Here is an 18,724-nt window from a genome sequence, read left to right on the forward strand (position 1 = left end):
TTCCTTTATGTACATACAAGAAAATTCTTCAACAAGAAAGTATACTATATAAATTAAAATACTTTCTTAATTTTCTATTTTTCTACATAAAAATGTGCCTGGATATGTGTTTATTACATTGTATATAAATTCAATCTAGAATGAATATACTAAATGACTTTTGAGCAAACTGTTAAGTAGCCATAATGTGATTTTTACCATATGCGATGCCTGGACATTTGAGTACTTAAATACTCAACTGTTTGTTGGATGAATGCACAAATGATGAATAAATATCAAAGTATAGAATTCTGGGGATTTTTCTCCAAATAGTTTTTATTAAAAACTAAGAATCAATTCAGGTACAAAGTAGATTCTTATGTATTCCTGTACCTCTAGAAAATGAGGTGCAAAAAATTTCCCAAGATATACTCTTTTTTAAAAAAAAATATATATATAGTTATAGTTATAGATGGACACAATATATTTATTTATTTTTATTTGGTGCTGAGGATTGAACCCAGGGACTCATACATGAAAGGCAAGTACTCTATCACTGAGCCTCAGCCCCAGCTTCCCAACATATACTCTTAATTGAAAATCAATAAATGTGAAGAGGGGTATAAACCTGGAGAATAGAGGATTCATCAAGTAAATTTTATAACATCTATTCTCTGTAGCAATGATTAGCTAGCTAGCACATCAGCTTTAGGTCTTTTGTTTTATAGTTTTAATTTAATGATTTGGAAGGGAAACAAATTTAGTTTATGACATTTTCTAGAAATACTAGAGCGATCACAAAAATGAACAGAGTCTAATATCACTGAATTGTGGTGAGGAGAGAAATCTAATCCAAGGTGATGGTGATAAAACTAGAAATAAATATGGCTACAGTCAGGTCATAAAATCCTTTTTCTAACCATGGGTATTGGTAATTAAGGTGCTCCACCATTTCTTTAAGTCCAGTGTGATATTGCAAGATTAAAGAAAACATATCTAGAACAAAAACAAAATCTGAGTTTATATATTTCATCAAGTTCAATTTTTAATTCTTCAGATGGCCTTAATAAACTCAAGTTATTTCACAAAGTTTTGTAGCTCCTTTGAAACAGTGAAAAACTAGACTATTACTGCTTTTAACACAGTGACTTCAAACGGATTTTATTGCTTATCTATTCAAGAAAGATATTCTCATAACCCTTGCTTTAAAAACTAAAATGAACAAATGAAGGATTTACAATTGAAAATCTTAGCATACATGTTGGCAACTTAATGCCAGATAAATGTACTTTTTTAATTCTCTCCTACTAAATTTTTAATTGATTTTTTATTTATATATGACAGCAGAATGCATTACAATTCTTATTACACATATAGAGCACAATTTTTCATATCTCTGGTTGTATACAAAGTGTATTCATACCAATTCATACATGTATTTTGGATAATAATGTCCATCACATTCCACCTTCATTTCTAAACCCATGCCCCCAGATAATTATACTTTTCATTAACACCTCCCAAACTCTCTACTGAACCATCAGATTAATCAAATAATAATGGTACAGGTTTTATAACATGTTCAATAGTGCCACTTATTACAGTTTGGATCTGGGATGTTGCCCACGGGCTCAAGTGTTGGGGCCTTGGTCCTCCATGCAGCAATGTTCAGAGGTGGGACTTTGGGAAATGACTGGATCATGAGGGCTCTGACCTCATCAGCAGACTAATACATGACAGCAGAATGGACTACTGGGTGGAAACTGTAGAAGCCAGGACCTTGTTAGAGGAAGTAGATCACTGAGGGTATATTCTGGAAGGATACTTTTGTTTTATTTTTATTAATTATATTGTATTATAATTATACACAATAGTACAATTCATTATGTCATATTCATACATGCACATAATTTGTCAACCTATTATGTTCTCCCCCTCCCTCCCCAATTCACTTGCTCTACTCCACTAATCTCCCTTGTGTTAATATCAGTGTACCATTTACATATATGTATATACACATATATACATACACACACACACACACACACACACACACACATATATATGGGGATTCATTGTGCTATATTTGTACATGGATGGGTATTTCTTTCCATGACCTCTTCCCCTCTCTTTCTGCTTCCCAGCTGCCATAAGCTGAGCAACCTTCTTCCTCTACACCCTTCCTCCATGACGTTCTGCCTTTCATATTGAAATCTCTGCAACCATAAGTCAAAATAACTCTTCCCTCAATTTGTTTTTCTCGAGTATTTATCACAATGACAAGAATCAAACATGGTCATCAAGGAGTTACCAGCATAGGAAACAAAATTCACAAAGGAATGATTTGATTACAATGAATTAATGGCTGAATTTCTAGTTCTGCACCTGTTTTAGAAAATTTCACACAGAAAATCGGCTTCCATTTCTTCCCCTTTATTTAGTCATCAGCAGGTGAAATGGGCAAAAGAATGATGTGAAATTTTCTTTCCTGAGCAGTTTTGGTCCTTATTCTGCATTAATCATGAGTAGGGTCCCTAAGGGTCTACTATTTCACTCTTTTTGTTATAGAACAAATAGATTCCTGGCAACTAAGTATCACAACTTCATTTACAATTACTCTTCACATTGCTCTTGCTCCAGTAATTTCATATTGAAATATGTCCATTTTGGAAGAAATCTAAGATTGAGCACTGATTCACCGAAACCAATGTTTATTCAGGAAAAATACTTGGACAGATTAGCAAATTAAGATTCATAATCAAGCAGAAAAAAAAGAGATTAGAATAGCTGGTAGTCACAGGAAGGTATCAGGCCAGGAGGAGAAACTTGGTGATGTTGTGGCCCACAGGACTGGTGCAACACCCACTCAGTCTGGCTCTAGCCTAAATACATTTCCCACAGGTGTCTCTAATGACTTTTTCACTAACTGCTAAAACTAGAAGTAGGGATATAACCTAAAGGCTTGTCAGGATACTACCAAGAATCTACCACAAAGGTATTTTCCAGTTGATAAGACAGAGACAGCTTACTAGTATCAAATAATAGACCAGGTCACATTCATTGAATCAGTAAATCCTAACTACAATCATACTATTTTTATCCTTTTCTTTTTTATAGATCCACTTGGGTTAAGTAATTCAATTAAAATGACCCAACTTGTATTATAAGCAACCAAGGAGATAGATCACCTATTCTTTCAATACATGAATGACCCATCAAAAACTAAAATTATACAGTAAAATCATAGCTGACAAGATTTGGAAAGGCAGCCTTAGTTGTGAAAGTCTGTGACCAAATTATTCTTTCTACATACTTCTAATGCTTGTGGTAAGCATCAGCCCTTGAGGTAGATCTTGTTATTGCTCAGTCAAGGGCTGTCTTTTCATTCAACCAGTGAAGACAATGCATGCTCTGGCATTGTCCACATCTACCCTTAAGGATTTGGTGGAAAGCAGTCAGAAAGCCAAAATGAAATTTCCCAGGAATGAAAGAACGTGGGCACAGCATGGAATTTTAGCAGGAATGCACAAGAAAGGACAGAAATTCAGAGCACATGAATAACAACAGGAGCTGGGTCAGTAAGGACCCACGGCCTGCTTAGAAAAGGCCTTCTTGGAAACTGGATATCAAGAATTTGCAAGTATTGGGGCTGGGGTCATGGCTCAGTGGTAGAGCACTTGCCTAGCATGTGCGAGGCACTGGGTTCAATCCTCAGCACCATATAAAAATAAAATAAATAAAACAATGGCCCATCAATAACTAAAAAAGTATTAAAAAAAGACTTTGCAAGTAAAATCCATTATTAATGTTCATATGTACAAGGGGCTTATTGTGTCCAAGTACTGATTGCTCCAAGAGATTCAAATGAATTCACCCTCCCAATACTAGAGGTAGGTATTAATATTAGACCCATTTCTGAAATGGGAAAACCAAGACACAAAGTCACATAGCCTGCCCGTTGGGGAAGGAAGAACTAAAACTCGGCAGCCTGGTCTAAGTATGTAATACAGATTCCACAGACATGCCCAGAGAATAGCTCCTTTAGTCAAATGTGATGTTTTTAGGCAAAGGGCAGAGGCCTAATCCTTAAGAGTCTATTTTTTTCATCAGTCACTGAAAGCTGTTTGGAGAATCCATACAAATCTTTCAGATTCTAGTGGGGAGAATTTCTATGTGTTACTGAATATTATGATGATGGCCATTTGAGCATTATTAAGAAGTATAGCATACACAAGTGCACAAACCAAGAAGCAGGGGCATATTTCAAAAGGAAGGAGATACTAAAGTTACTAATAACAGGCATCCTTTATGCCTATGAAAGAAAGGGAAATTACTAATATTTCTACTGTTTTGCTTGTGTTTCAAGAAGCCCTTCCTGTCAAGTAATTCTAAAAGCACCTTTTTGTATACAAATTAATTTGCATCTTCAAGATTTAAAACCAAAAATAAAGGTATACACTTGGCTACAAAATTAACCTTAAAGATATGGGAGCATTACAAATGTTTAATTTGAACCCAATTTTAGAGAACAGTACATGGGTTGAATGCTGTTTGAATATTTTGAACTGTGTCCGTAACCCCATATTTTAAGTTTTTAGAAAACTAAAATGATAGCTACACATAAGATTCACTAACTCTAAGGAAAGTAGGTGAAAAACACTAAAATCCGAAGGACAGAATTCAGAACTCTTATCACACAAAACCACCATCTGAAAAGCATTATGAAGCATTCACATTCTCCCCAAAAGATTTAATTGCTCCAACTTCATTATGTTTAACGTTTTTCTAACTCCGATCACAGCTATGAATCTCACCACTGATCCTGGCTCAATATCCTCACAGATCATTGCTAGTCAGGTTGCACCTGCTTTCTGATTGCCTGCACCCATTTCCAATTTGAAATCAATGAAACCTATTAGCATGTTCTCTACTCCACACTTTAATTTTGGACAGCAATGTATTATTAATGTAATCATCCTGTCAAGCCTGGTTCAGCATCAGAAGTAAAACTGAAGCTTCACAACAGAGAAGTTTAATAAGAATACCTATTAAATTGTATTGAAATCTAAATAATTGAGTGCATATTTGATATAAATTTTAAATTGAAATGGATTATATCCAAGTAGAGGGACATCAATGAAGAACAGACATCCTTTATACCTTTGAAAGACAAAACATGATTCTGCCCATGTATCACTGCATCTTGACATATAACCAAGATCATTTATTTCTACATATAAAGAGGATTCCTTTTTTTAAAAAAAAAAGTTTTATGCTATGCTAGGCTCCAATAAAGAAATAGCCTCCATTTCCAAATAAAATAAATATGATATATTAACCTCAGTCTGTCCACCTTAAAGTTTGAATCTCTAGATGACAAGATACTGATTTTGATAAAATGTAGATCCTCAAGAGAAAAATTAATGAAGATGTTGATGAACTCATGCATTACCAAAGAAGGAATTTTAATGTAGCAAAATTAACATTAATAGACAACATTTGGTTAATTTCTTATTTGTCCCAACAAGAATATTCAACTACTTCCAATATTAATATTCACTTTCTTTAGTGCTTGCCCTAATAATGAGAAGACGATCATAATTAAAAATAAACTAATTTTCAACATACACTAGAATGTTTAAGCAAATTCAGTTTCACTATGCCAGATACTAAAAATCTAATAGTCACCCAAACAAATAACATCTGAGAGTGGCAACAAAAGTTGTTTACTATACAGAAACAGTTGCCTATGGGAGCATATTAAAGAGCAAAGAAAGTAGAAAACTAAAGCAAGGTGTAAGATTGTTGTGACTTCACCTAATTCTCAGACAGAATTTATAGTTGTTTTACTGGGCTATGGAATTTGAGTAACCCTGTTATCTTCTGATGGGGCTAGGAAATTTGTGTTACAACACAGCAACTCACACCACATACACGACACATTTGCTTTAGACTAGAACTGTGCACTTCTCCACTTAAATTACAGCAACATCTCCAGATGAATCTTTTTGTTTTTAAACAGTCTTGCCCATATTTCCTATCCTATCTAAACCATCAGAGAATATACTTGAGGGACAGCAGATAGAAAACATACTTCAAAGTTTCTGACCATAGTTTAGGGGAAAAATTATGAGAACTCAAACCTGATGAGATGCAGGAAAGATACAAAGAGTATCAAGTAGCCCTCCCTTATCTGCAATGGATGCATTCTAAGATGGCCAGTGGATGTCTGAAACTATGGATACTACCAGATCTTATACATGATAGGTTTTTTTCCTATACATATATATCTATAATAAAGTTTAATCTATACTTTAGGCACAGTAAGAGATTAATAATAAAAGAACAATTATAAAAGTTATGTGAAGTACCCCCTCTATATCTAATACACCATCTTTTCCCTTGAAGGAAGCATCTAAGATGGCTCCTGATTGACACATCCAAGTGGCCAGCATCACCACTCTTTTACTTATCAATGGCTTCAAAGTACAAATCACTTGAATACAAGCACTGTGGCACTGTAGCAGCTAGTCTGAGGCAGCTACTCTAACAAGCAGGGAGTATATACAGTGCGACATACTGGACAAAGCATTCATGTCCCCAGCAGGTTGGAGTAGGATGACACAAGATTTTATCACACTACTCAGAAGGCAGGTCCATTGAAAACTTACAAATTCCTATTGGAATGACTGATTATTGAATTTTTGGCTTAATATTTATGGACCACAATTGACAGCAGATAACAAACTATGGAAAGTGAAAGAGCAGATCATGGAGTACTACTATTCTTGAAATATAATTACGAAGTCAAAATGACTAGGGTTTGTGATTGTTCAAATAAACAAGGGGACAGAATCAAGCATAATATGGAGGACTCAAGCCTGAGTGAATTACAAGTCAGTGGATTCCCCCAACTCAGATCAAGAAAGCAGGAGAAGTAATTGACTAACGAAGTGATGGATTCAGTCCAAGACCCTAAGAGATGCCCAGGTGGAGATATTCAACAAAATTTTCATGCTCAAATTTTCACTGAGGAGTCTGGACTGGAAACAAAGATGTGGCAGCTATTAGCATCTTTTAGTGTTGTAAAATGGAAATATAATGTAATTCACTTAAGAAATCTCACAGCTGATAGTAGCCATATTTCAAAAATAAGAAGGAACACATGGAGTTATATTTAATTTTGCTCAATACATCCAAAATGTTTTTCAGCACATGACAATAGTCATATTTTAAGTACTAAGTAGCCATGTGCAGCTCATGGCCACCATATTGTACACTGCAGACCTGGGGGCAGTTGAAGGCTTGACAATGGATCTGTCATATAGAAATAATTATATTTCAACACTTTATTAATTATTTTTAACTATTTATTATTTTTTATTTTATAAAAATAAATTTTTATTTTATAATTATTTAAACTATTTATTAATTATTTACTTTAATTATTTTTAGCAGAATAAGGGAGGATTTAGTATGGAGACCTGTTTAATGCCAAGAGAAATTTAAGGGAAAACAGATTATAAATGAGATAAAGAAAAACTTTTCAAAGCAAGAAGCACAGAAGTGGGAAAAACAGATGAATGGAACCTTCCATGGAAAAGTGATTAACAATTAGTATCATGTATCAGGAAGGCCAATTGGGCAGAACTTAAGATTCTCTGTGTATTATCAATAATTTTATCTTAACATTTCAGTGGTGTATAGTAATACAAGTCGGGGCAGATAAAGATTTTGTGGAACCTAAAAATTAGCCAATTTTAGAATTTTCATTAAAAGAACAAAACTATGAATATGACATTGTATAAAATTGAGGGGCACTGAAATTTAAGGTTCAATAACTTCTTGAAAACCCTACATCCAAACTGGTTCAAGAATTCAATAGAAGATATGAATGGAAACTTTTTATGATAAGTTAAATGGGAAGGAAGAAAAGAATTCTAACATGTCCTCAGCCCCTCTTTCCAAGTAACTCAGATTCTGCAAAAAATATATTCAAGAGATGTTTTCAATCACACATTAAACCACAGGCACATAAGCTTTTATCAGCCTTTTCCCCATGTTCCTCCTCACCACATCTTGCCCATGTAACATTTTTTATTATCCTTTTACTTTAATTTTCAGAATTCCTAAAAGTTTAAACTGGTGGTGGGGGGAGGGGAGACTTCAGTGCTCCCAAAATAGTAAATGCAGGCTTACATCATTTAACTCGTTTGTCATATTTCTTCTCAGAATGAAGTTGCATATTATAATTCTGTATAATTAAGAAATCCAGCCAAGCATAGGCTTCTACAAATTTTTGAGTAATGCTTTTGGGAACTCACATGAGAAAGTGAATGAAAGATGAAGATTCTTTACAGTTTTAAAAATACAGATTTCACTTAGAGTGGTCCTCTGCCATATGGGACCACCTGGCTGCTTAGAGCAAAATCCTATCACCATGACAACTGAGCTCAAACTTTCCATAATATCTTTAGGATTCTTATGATATATTCTTCCTTCAGCCTATTTTCTCTTCCCAAAGATAAATTGTTAGAGCTGCATTTCACAATAAGCTATTTTTAACAAAACAGAGCAATTTCAGACTGTCCTTTGATGAACTATGGGAGTAACCAATATCCAGGAAAAAAAAAAATGTCTACAAAACTCCCTCAGTGGGATCAGAATGCCTGTGAACTCTGGGAAATTGCAATCAAACTCAAACAATCCAAATGGCTAGGTACAATTCCAATATTTCAGAGCACTTCATAATGTATACAATAATCTTTTATAAACCAACATATTTGGACCTACAACAATCACTTGGAGTTCAGAATTCTTTCCTGAATTTATAAATGAAGAAATGATAGTTCAGAAAAGTAAATGCCTTGCTTTAGTTTTAGAATAAGAAAAATTCAAAGATTTGTGATACCACAGTTCATGATCTTTCTTAAAAATCATAGGTTTTAGTCAATCAAAATGTAAAACCAACAGAATGAAAAAGAACCTACTGGCTCATTCATTCATCTGCCAGGTACCATAGACCAAACCCTAATAAGCCTGGGTATGTTTTTTACAGGAAAGCTTTGTGCACATGACTTATTAGCTACGAACATACAACATAATGCAGATTCATAACAAGAGTATTCTTTATCCCCCAAAAGTAAGCAATTGCCTCGCTGATAGAGGGGAAATCAAATGACTGCATCTCATTTATTTTTCCCTATTATCCTTCATATTGCATTTTCAAATTTGCTGGGTTCTTCAGCTATCCCACTCCTCCATCTATACCCAAAAGACTTAAAATCAGCATACTGTAGTGACATAGCTACATGGATGTTCATAACAGCTCAATTCACAATAGCTAAACTGTGGAACCAACCTAGATGCCCTTCAAAAGATGAATGGATAAAGAAACTGTGTTTGTATACACGATGGAATATTACTCAGCATTAAAAGAGAATAAAATCATGGCATTTGCAGGTAAATGGATGGAATTGGAGAATATCATGCTAAGTGAAGTAAGCTAATCCCACAAAAACCAAAGGGTGAATGTTCTCTCTGATAAGTAGATGCTGACCATAATGGGGGTGGGGGACATGGGGAGAATGGAGGAACTTTGGATAGGGTAAAGAGGAGGAAGGGAAAGGGAGGGGCCATGGGAGTAGGAAAGATGGTGGAATAAGATGAACAACATAACCCTAGGTACATGTATGACTGCATATGTGGTGCAACTCTACATCATGTACAACCATAGAAATGAAAAGTTGTGCTCCATTTGTATCCAATGAATTTGAATGCATTCTGCTATTATGTATAACTAATTAGAACAAATTTTAAAAGTTTGCTGGATTTCTTATTCTCCCTTTTAAAACATTCAGGCATTTGGTCTTCAGAATGTTTCAGATCATTACCACAGAACTTCAGAAATTCCAACTGAATAATTAACCAGGATAGGATCCTTAACTATCTCATATACATTTTTAATTTGACATTCAGTGAACAGTAAAATTATTGGAGCCCCTCCAGTTTTGACAAGCAATACCTATGTAAGCTTAATCAAGAAAAACATATCAAAGTCAGTGTATTGGGTAAATTATAGTATTCAGTCATCAGAGAAGGCCCCAAATCAAAGCAAAATTAATTCCATTATCATGTGCTTTTCAAAGTGAAATTAGAAATAAGGTTTAAATAACAATTGATGCAAAGCAAGAGAACTGCCACAAGCAAACAATCTGAACACTACTTATTCTTATCCAAGTGCCAAACACATCTGAGAACATTCAGTGCCAACAAGAAGGGGGAAAGACATTTCTCCAATGAATTGAGCAGGAACTTGAAAAGAAAGCCTTCTTTCTGGTTTCACTTTACATTTGTGTACAGTCAACTGGGGTTTGTGATATCACAATGGTCAAATATCCATAAGCCTTGCCTTTTTGTGTGTGTGTGTGTGGTGCTGCTGATTGAATCCAGGGCCTTTGTGCATGTGTGGCAAGCACTCTACTAACTGAGCTATATTCCCAGCCCAAGTCTTGCCTTTTGATACTTCCTAGTAGAAGAAATTGCTCCTGGGAGACCAGAATGGGGCTCTCTTCCTCCTACTCCACCAACTGTTTTATGTAGAGTGAGTGCCAGTACTGGTGAGGGATTCCTTAATTGTCTGCTTATTCAAGGAAAGGAAAATTGGCCATAATAGTGTGGGAAAAACTCCTTAGTAAATGCTCTTACTTGGGGGACTTTCTTTAATTACTTTTTAGTACTGCCTAATATTTTTTAAGTATTCCCATGATGAGAACAGGACTTTGATGACATCAGCTTTCTTCAAGAGTCTCTTAAAACCTTCTACCAATGACTCTGAACAAACATTTAGTAAAACCAACTTAGACATCACCTCAGGTCCCATCACCTGAGACACAGATTTATCTTCAAATGACTGTTTAGTTATAGAAAATAAGTGGACATAAAAGGTTGCTACAAACAATCCTTTCCTTTAAAGTATTCATTTTCCAGGGACAGACTAATCTGTTGAAATATCCAATTGTTTATCTTCTTGTGTTCATTGTCTTGTCATTTCTTATTTTGGAGATTTGGCCTGTTGACAGTAATTTTGAAGAATCCGAAGGTGGGGAAGCAGTATTTTCTCATGAGGAAGGAGACAGGTCAGAGGACTGGTACCCTATTCTGAAGCAGAGGCAAGACCTAGTAGGGGAACTGCTTCATGAGACAAAGTGAGAGGTGGTCTAGATATCATGGCTCCTAGAACCTCCACTTTGCTTAGGATTCCTTTAACCCAAATTAAAGAACAGAATTAATGAAGTCTGGAACCAAGAGAAACATTTGGTTCTGAAATGATGGTGCCTCTCAACAATGACCAACAAATACTGATGACCAATGAAAAAAAAAAGCCTGCACCATTATCTTACTGTGTATGCATAACCCTGAGACCTCTGCACAACTCTAGAGGAAAAAGGGCACTAAAAATTAGCTTAAATCTCCCACCAATTTGAAGACCTACTGGGATTAATTACAAAATATAATGAAGAAATGAAATATTTTCAGTGCACTTAAGTTTATGGATGATGGTTTAGACTAGTCACCTGTGATATTTTTCTATGAGTCTGTCAAAATCACGTATTTCCCATGTTAAAGCGTCTCACCATTCCAGTTTCACAGAGGATTAGAGCATTGGATGATTTTGTGAGTCAGTCAAAGGTGTGCTTTCCAGTTTACATTTTTACTTGAGAATAATGTGACCACTTTAGGCCACTAATGCTTGCATCTTACACAAACATGGAAAATGTATCAACAAAGAGAGCTGAGGAAATTCCAACAGAACATATGATCTTTCATTTAGTTATATGCATAAATCATGGGTAAACCCTTGACTGAAAATGTTGATTGAACCACAATTGACAGTTAAAACAACCAAAAAGAAGCTTCTCGTCAATTTAACACCACTCCATGTCTCAATAAAGGAACAGCTAACTGTAGAAATAATTGATATATGTAAGCAGAAAAATTTTTGCTAGACAACTGAATACAAAACAACATTTGTTTCATAATATGTCTGAGACAATAACAATTACCATTTGCACAGTCTGCAAAACAGACTAAGAATATGGAACAGAGAGTCTGTTTGGAAAAAGGGGGGGGGAGGGAGCGCACGCCATCTTTAGAGATTTAGAGATTCTGTCATTCAATATTACTCAAAATGGAATTCTAAAACTATCATAGCAGGTCACACCACCAGCCATCAAGTATTCTTAATTATTCATGTGAAAGCAAAGCTTGAAAATTGTGTCATGTTCAAGAGAAAAATGCTTTGGGACCTGAAATACATAGTTAACTGCAAAGACTAATATCGAATTGTCTGCATTTTAATCCCAACTTTGCCAGTTACCAGCTTTGTGAACTTTGCCAAGTGGTAGGAAAGTTTCTGCATCCATAATATGGCATAATGATAGTGTCTAAATTAGATTGTTTTGAGACTGGCATCAGAAAACATGAGTGAAGCTCTGTGCTGGGGTTGATGCCTTCCACACAGCCCTCAAAATACTTTAGAGAGTGTTACTGTTATTACTATCACTATCACTCATAAAGAGCTGTTAAAAGAAAATCTTGAGATACCTGTATTTTCTGGTATCAACAAATTTCTTCAAAAATTATTTGTTAAGCAATAGGGCACAAAGTAAAAAGACAAGGTCCCTCCTTTGCCCTGGATCTTTCATTTCGGTAGTGGGATGAGAAAAGATACACAGCAAGTCAATAAATAAGTAGAGTCATAGGTGATATGCCCGAAGAACTGAGAGACAGTTTATGGCAGCAGTGCTGCCTTAGTTTGGGGTCAGGAAAGGCAGACTCTGAAAAGCAGACATCAGAGCTGAACTCCAAACAATGGAAAGGCACCTGCCTAGGAAAGATGTAGGTCAAGAGGTTCTGGGGAAGAGAATATTAAATTCCAAGGCCCTAAGGCATAAAGGAGCCTCAGAGGACTTTGCAAGAGTTTATCTCCCAGAATTATCCCAACAGGACAGCATGTACCAGCTGAAGCTGGTTTGTTAATATGCAGCAGGATTCTTCAGGCAGTGGTTTCTGCTTCCTGTTGCTGTTTGTAGAGCCAAGGTCTCCATCCACAACCTACATCAATTAGCTCCATTATTCTTTATTGCAGGGGAGTGTGAAACATAGGCCAATGTGTTTATTCTATCTCAAATCTCTATAGCAATCTCACTTCACCAAGTTAGATGCTGATTCTGTTCATCCTGGGTATGTACCTACCACAGTTAAACTGTTTAGGAAATGGGTGGACTTGGACTTTATTCAACCAAGTAACAGTGTAGAGACTATTAAGCTTTCCCCAAAGTTCATTGTTAGAGATGGTTGTCAAGAAGATGTCTGAGGTCAACAACTGAAGTCAATCTTGTTAAATTATTTGTAGGGCAATTCTCTACGTGGTCATCATCCTTTTAGGAGAGAAAAAAAAGGCAGGACAAAAAATGGATTCTGTTCTATCAACTCCTTGGTTGCTTTCCACCACACAGATAACACCAAAGCATTCACATCATTAAGAGGTTCACAATAAAACACTGATTAAAGATATTTCTTCCACAGTGGCTGCCACAAAATACAACCACTAGAGGTATCATCCCAAGATACATCAAACATTGCATATTCACCTCACCAGGGTTTCAAAAGTAAAAAGGCAATATTCTAAACTGCAAACTGCAAAGTAAAATCAACTGGAATTCTTTACAAATAAATTTTTATAACAAGTCACAAAAAGGTACAATATTTTTTGTAAGAGAAAGAAAGCAGGCATTACATATACTTTTGTAAGTATCAGTGTTTTCTTTTTGTCCTTTCTTGTAACTGTTTATGAAAATAATATTTAAGGAAGATGAGTCAGATTCATTTTGCATAAAATAGGGACTGAGGATTGCAGGATTACTGCTCCTTTGTTTTGAGATTTTTCAAGGTTTTGTTTGGTTCTGCATTTTTATTTCCACCTGCTTCTCTGTTCATATTCTTTCTATTCTGGCTACCCCAATGCATGATAATGACAAGCCCACCTATTGTTATTCTTAATAGACAAGTTGAATTTGCTAGATGGAGTCAGCAATCTCAGTATTAGCAGAGATTTGAAGGCCCAAGAACAGCTGGGGAGAATAATAGTTATCATCTGAGAAATTTAGTAAAAAAGCCACTTCAGCACTGAAAATGTGCTACTAAGCAACAAAGTTAAAGTGAATGTTTGGAAGTCTTCATTTTTGCAAACAAGTTTCGGGGGGCGAGGGGGGGATGCAGATACAAGAAATGATTAATTATCGGATGTCTTCTGATTAAATGGTGTTTTGTTTCCGATCACTCCAAATGCATACGAAGATACATGCTACAAGGTGATTGTGGTGGATTGGACAAAACATTGATTTCATATGGTTGCTGCACATTTGTACACAAAAACAGTTAAATTATCTCTTCCAGAGTCTGTTTCCAGACCTTGAAGTAACTTGACATTATTATAAACACAAGAGCATCCCAAAACATGAGTTTTCCAAATAACAAGTCTCATTTCCTCTCTTTAAAAAAAGATTAAAATAAAGGAATAGAATACTATATATGTGGATTTTGAATGCAGTCTTCCAAATATTAAATATACTTTTCATGATGAATACTCTATTGGGTCTCAGCCTTAGAATAAACATCATGCCAAGAGCATTCAGGCACAGCCTCATCTGACAGCAATCACGCCTGGGGCAGAATGGCATCTCTCAGCAACCCTCATGGATACATAAATTCCCAGGAATCAGGAGTCAGAATGACCCTCCTTCTCCCCAAAAAGCACAGAAAGTAATGTCCTTGTCCACATGGATGAAATAGATGGTTTTAGATTAAAAACCAAATTTCATACACTTTTGTGATATTATCTCAAGTGATATAAAGCCCTACAATATCACTTCTAAATCAATTATTTATAGTCACACATGAAATTTATATATGTATATAGACATATTTAATAGGAAATATATATATCTATCATATTACTTATACCAGATACAACTGTAATAATAAAAGCTAATATTTATTAAGCTTATATTTATAAAATGTTCTATTATATACAAAAAAATCTCATTTAACCCTTACCACCTTTCTGTTAATTCAGCACTGTTATTATTCTCATTTTGTAGCTGAAGACTCTGAGCATCAGAGTGTCAAAAATTTTTCTTGGTCTCATCATCTATAAAATGGAAACAATAATGCATGCAGTAGTAGTTTTACATGCAATAGTAGTTTGTTCTTATAAGTAACAGCAGCACTGGTTACAGTAAATTGACCAACATCCCAGAACTACCATGCATATTGCAGTCTCAGAAAGCCTAACCTAAAGTCTCAGGTAGCCCTAACCACTACCCACACCACCTCTCATTACCAACAAGGGGTCAAGGTTGTAGGAACAGCCTCTTAAATGATGTATTTGTAGACATTCCCATATACAATACAATAAAGATGGACCATGATTAATTGTAGTGGTGGTATAAGGAAGAGCTAATTTCTGAGGTGAGTAAGCCCAGATTATTTAGAACTTAGTAGACCATGACCAGCCTCCTGAATTGCACTAGAAAGCAAATCACAGCAGAGCGGAGGGACCAAATAGCCTCCTGTAATGTGTTCCCTGCGGCTTGCTCACTTAGCACTTTGCACCACCAGAGTTTGTTCTATTTGCTTAGTTTAGAAGGCAATAAAGCTGTGCACAAAGCTGCTAAGCACACATAAAATACAAAAATACAACACATCAAAAGAAAGTAAAGCCAATAAAACAACAATGCCATTCTTAATGAACCCTTGGGTTCCCGTCATGGTCCAAGACGGTCTTAGTGACACAAATATGTCCTTGACATCTTACTAGATAGAAGTTTTATGATGATAAATAATTCACTTTAAGACTATCTGAGTCCCGTGTGATAGGCTTCAGTGGTTCCTCGATGTGGTCACTAAACACAGGTGAATAAAGAAAAAACTGGAAACAATGGCCAGGAAAGCTACAATCCTTGAGCATCAACTTTAGCCCTTTTTTGAGAAGACACTCTTGATTTAAAACACATCCAAAAATGAACCCCAAAATCAACCCAAATGAAGACCTGAACCTAGAAGAAAACATAGGGAAAAGCTCAACCTCGAACTTGGCAATGATTTTTTGGGTATCACAGTGAAAGCTCAGACTACAAAGCTCAAATAAATAGAACTATAAACTTAAAAGCTTCTGCACAACAAAGGAAACAATCCAAAAAAACAAAGACAACCTACAAATTGGGAGAAAAATAGTTGCAAACCATACATCTGATAAGGAGTTCATATTCAAAAATATAAAGAACTCACACAATTCAACAGCCAGAAAAGGAACCCAAATTCAACAAATGGTTAAAAATGTCTGAAGAGAGCTTTCTCCAAGGACAACATACACAGGGACAAAAGGTATGATAAGGTACTCAACATCACAAACCAGGGACATGTACATCAAAACCACAACCAAGTCATCACCTCATACCCTGTTCAGATGACTATCATCAAAAAGACAAAAGATCACAAGAGTTGGTACATGTGTGGAGAAGAGGGAACCCTTGTACACTATCAGTGGGAATGTAGATTGGTGTAGCTGTTTTGGAAAACAGTGTGTGGATGGTCCTAAAGAAATTAAAAACAGAACTACCATGACCCAGAAATCCTCCTTCTGAGAATATGCCCAAAGGCAGTGAAAACACCACATTATAAAGTTATATGCATCCCAAGTTCATTGCAGCAAGATCTCTAACAGCCAGGACAAGGAAATAAGTGGGGTGGGGCTTAGTTCAGTGGCAGAGAGCTTGTCTAACATGTGTAAGGCCTAGGTTTGATCCCAGCACAGCAAGAAGAAAAGAAAAATAACAGAACATACAGAAACTACTCAAGTGTCCATTGGTGGGTAAAGTGATAAAAAAATTATAATATATATTTATGGTGGAATATTTTTCATTTGCACACCATTGACGAACCTGAAGGATTTAATGCTAAGTGAAATAAGCCAGGCACTAAAAAATATTGTTATGCACTCACATGTTGACTGTAAAAAGGAAAAAAGTCAAATACACAGAGAAGATAAAATGGGCTACCAGGGTCATGAAGGGAGAAGAGTAGGAAATAAGACGTAAGCCAAAGGGAAAAGAGGATTTTGGAGGACAGATAATATGAACGAATATGACTTAGAGAAAAGCTATATTCAATAATGAGACTTTAACCCCAATATCATGCACCCTAATGTAGAATCCAGACAATTTTACTATCTAGATTTAAAGCTATCTAAAAATCAAGAAGGATAAACCTTAAGATTTACACTAAGCTCTTCTCTCTTCTGCCCCCAGAGCAGGAGGCCCCACAACCAGGGGAAGTATAAGACCCTAACCAGGGCTGTATTAACAATCTTATAAACCAGACCTCACTCTCCCACACACTACTCTAACACACATCAGGCACTTTTGATTATATGCAAGAAAAACACCTGATCATGCTCAAAAGTCAACGTGCCAATAACACACGAAGAGTTTCTCAGAGTCTTAAATGACTGCAAAGGTGAAGAGAATGAAGCAGAGTTTTAATTCCATTGGGTCAATACAATGCTGCTGCTTCTCCATGTTTAGAAAGGAAATGTCCTACTTAAGTTGGTGATGCCCTACTTGTTTTATATATTCTTATGACTGGGGTGTGCAAGTTATTAAACGGCCTTGGGCTTAACAGAGTTGTAATGCATCTGATTATCCCTGAGGTTTAAAATAGGGAGGACACTTACCCACTTTTTTTTTATTATTATTTTTCATAGCTTAGGGAATCAAAAATGCTCTTTGTTAAATGAATTAAAACTATAATCACTTCTCGGCCTTTTGGCTAAGGTCAACTGTAGAATCTGTTCTTATCAGTTTAATATCTGATACGTCCTCTATCTGAGGATTTTTGGAGCAGGGAGTTGGAATAGGAGCTTGCTCCGTCTACTCCATGCATCAACCTGGTATTGCAGTACTTCCAGGAACAGTGCACCCCTCATCCATTAAAAAAAAAAAAAAACTACAGATAACTAACTAAAAATAATGCCAAAGAACCAGTGGATGCCTGCCACTGTGAGGATGGTCGATTGTCTCATTGTAAGAAAAAAGCACCTCTTCTTAGTGAAAGAGATAATTCCTGTTCCTGGCCTATGGAACAGGAATCTTGAGAAATAACTGTATTATAAGCTTTTTAGCAGTTAACAAATGAGATGGACTATATACTTATATTTAATCTCCTATTAGAAAAAGCTTTAGTTTAACTATAATTTCAAAGTCAAATATGAAGCTGCTGGAGTTTATTAATGCTGAAAATGTGATCTATTTAAACCCATAATTAAATCAAAGGGGAGTTTAATGAGAAATCAATAGATATCACAAAGAAGTATCTCTGTGGTTCTTGCAGTTTCCAAGACATGAAACAGCTTCATGATTTCGTAGCGTGTGTTTGGAGGCCGGTCCCTTGTTTGTGCCATCTTCCCCACTGGTCTTCCAGCTGTCAGATTAAATATAGCCATAGGTTGGATACGGCCACACCAGGCAATTTGTAAATACAAACAATGAAAATAACAATACAGATGTTAATAAAACTAAATTAACTGCAATGAACATGATATTCATGCTGGCCACGAGTGATAGTTGGCTATTATTAATGAAATCTATTTCATTAGAAACATTACAACAAGGCAGTCCTGCCC

At 35.7% G+C, this 18,724-nt stretch overlaps 1 protein-coding gene and 1 pseudogene across 1 annotated transcript in view; one reads left to right on the forward strand and one right to left on the reverse strand.

The window, feature by feature from the left end:
• The window catches only part of Nav3 (neuron navigator 3), a 781,792-nt gene that overhangs the window by 651,416 nt on the left and 111,652 nt on the right, over positions 1-18,724 (reverse strand). The gene's annotated exons all lie outside the window — the stretch shown is intronic.
• On the forward strand, positions 17,852-18,026 carry LOC120888747 (U2 spliceosomal RNA; annotated as a pseudogene).

This window comes from Ictidomys tridecemlineatus, chromosome 6 (genome assembly GCF_052094955.1).
Source record: "Ictidomys tridecemlineatus isolate mIctTri1 chromosome 6, mIctTri1.hap1, whole genome shotgun sequence".
Lineage (NCBI taxonomy): Eukaryota > Metazoa > Chordata > Mammalia > Rodentia > Sciuridae > Ictidomys > Ictidomys tridecemlineatus.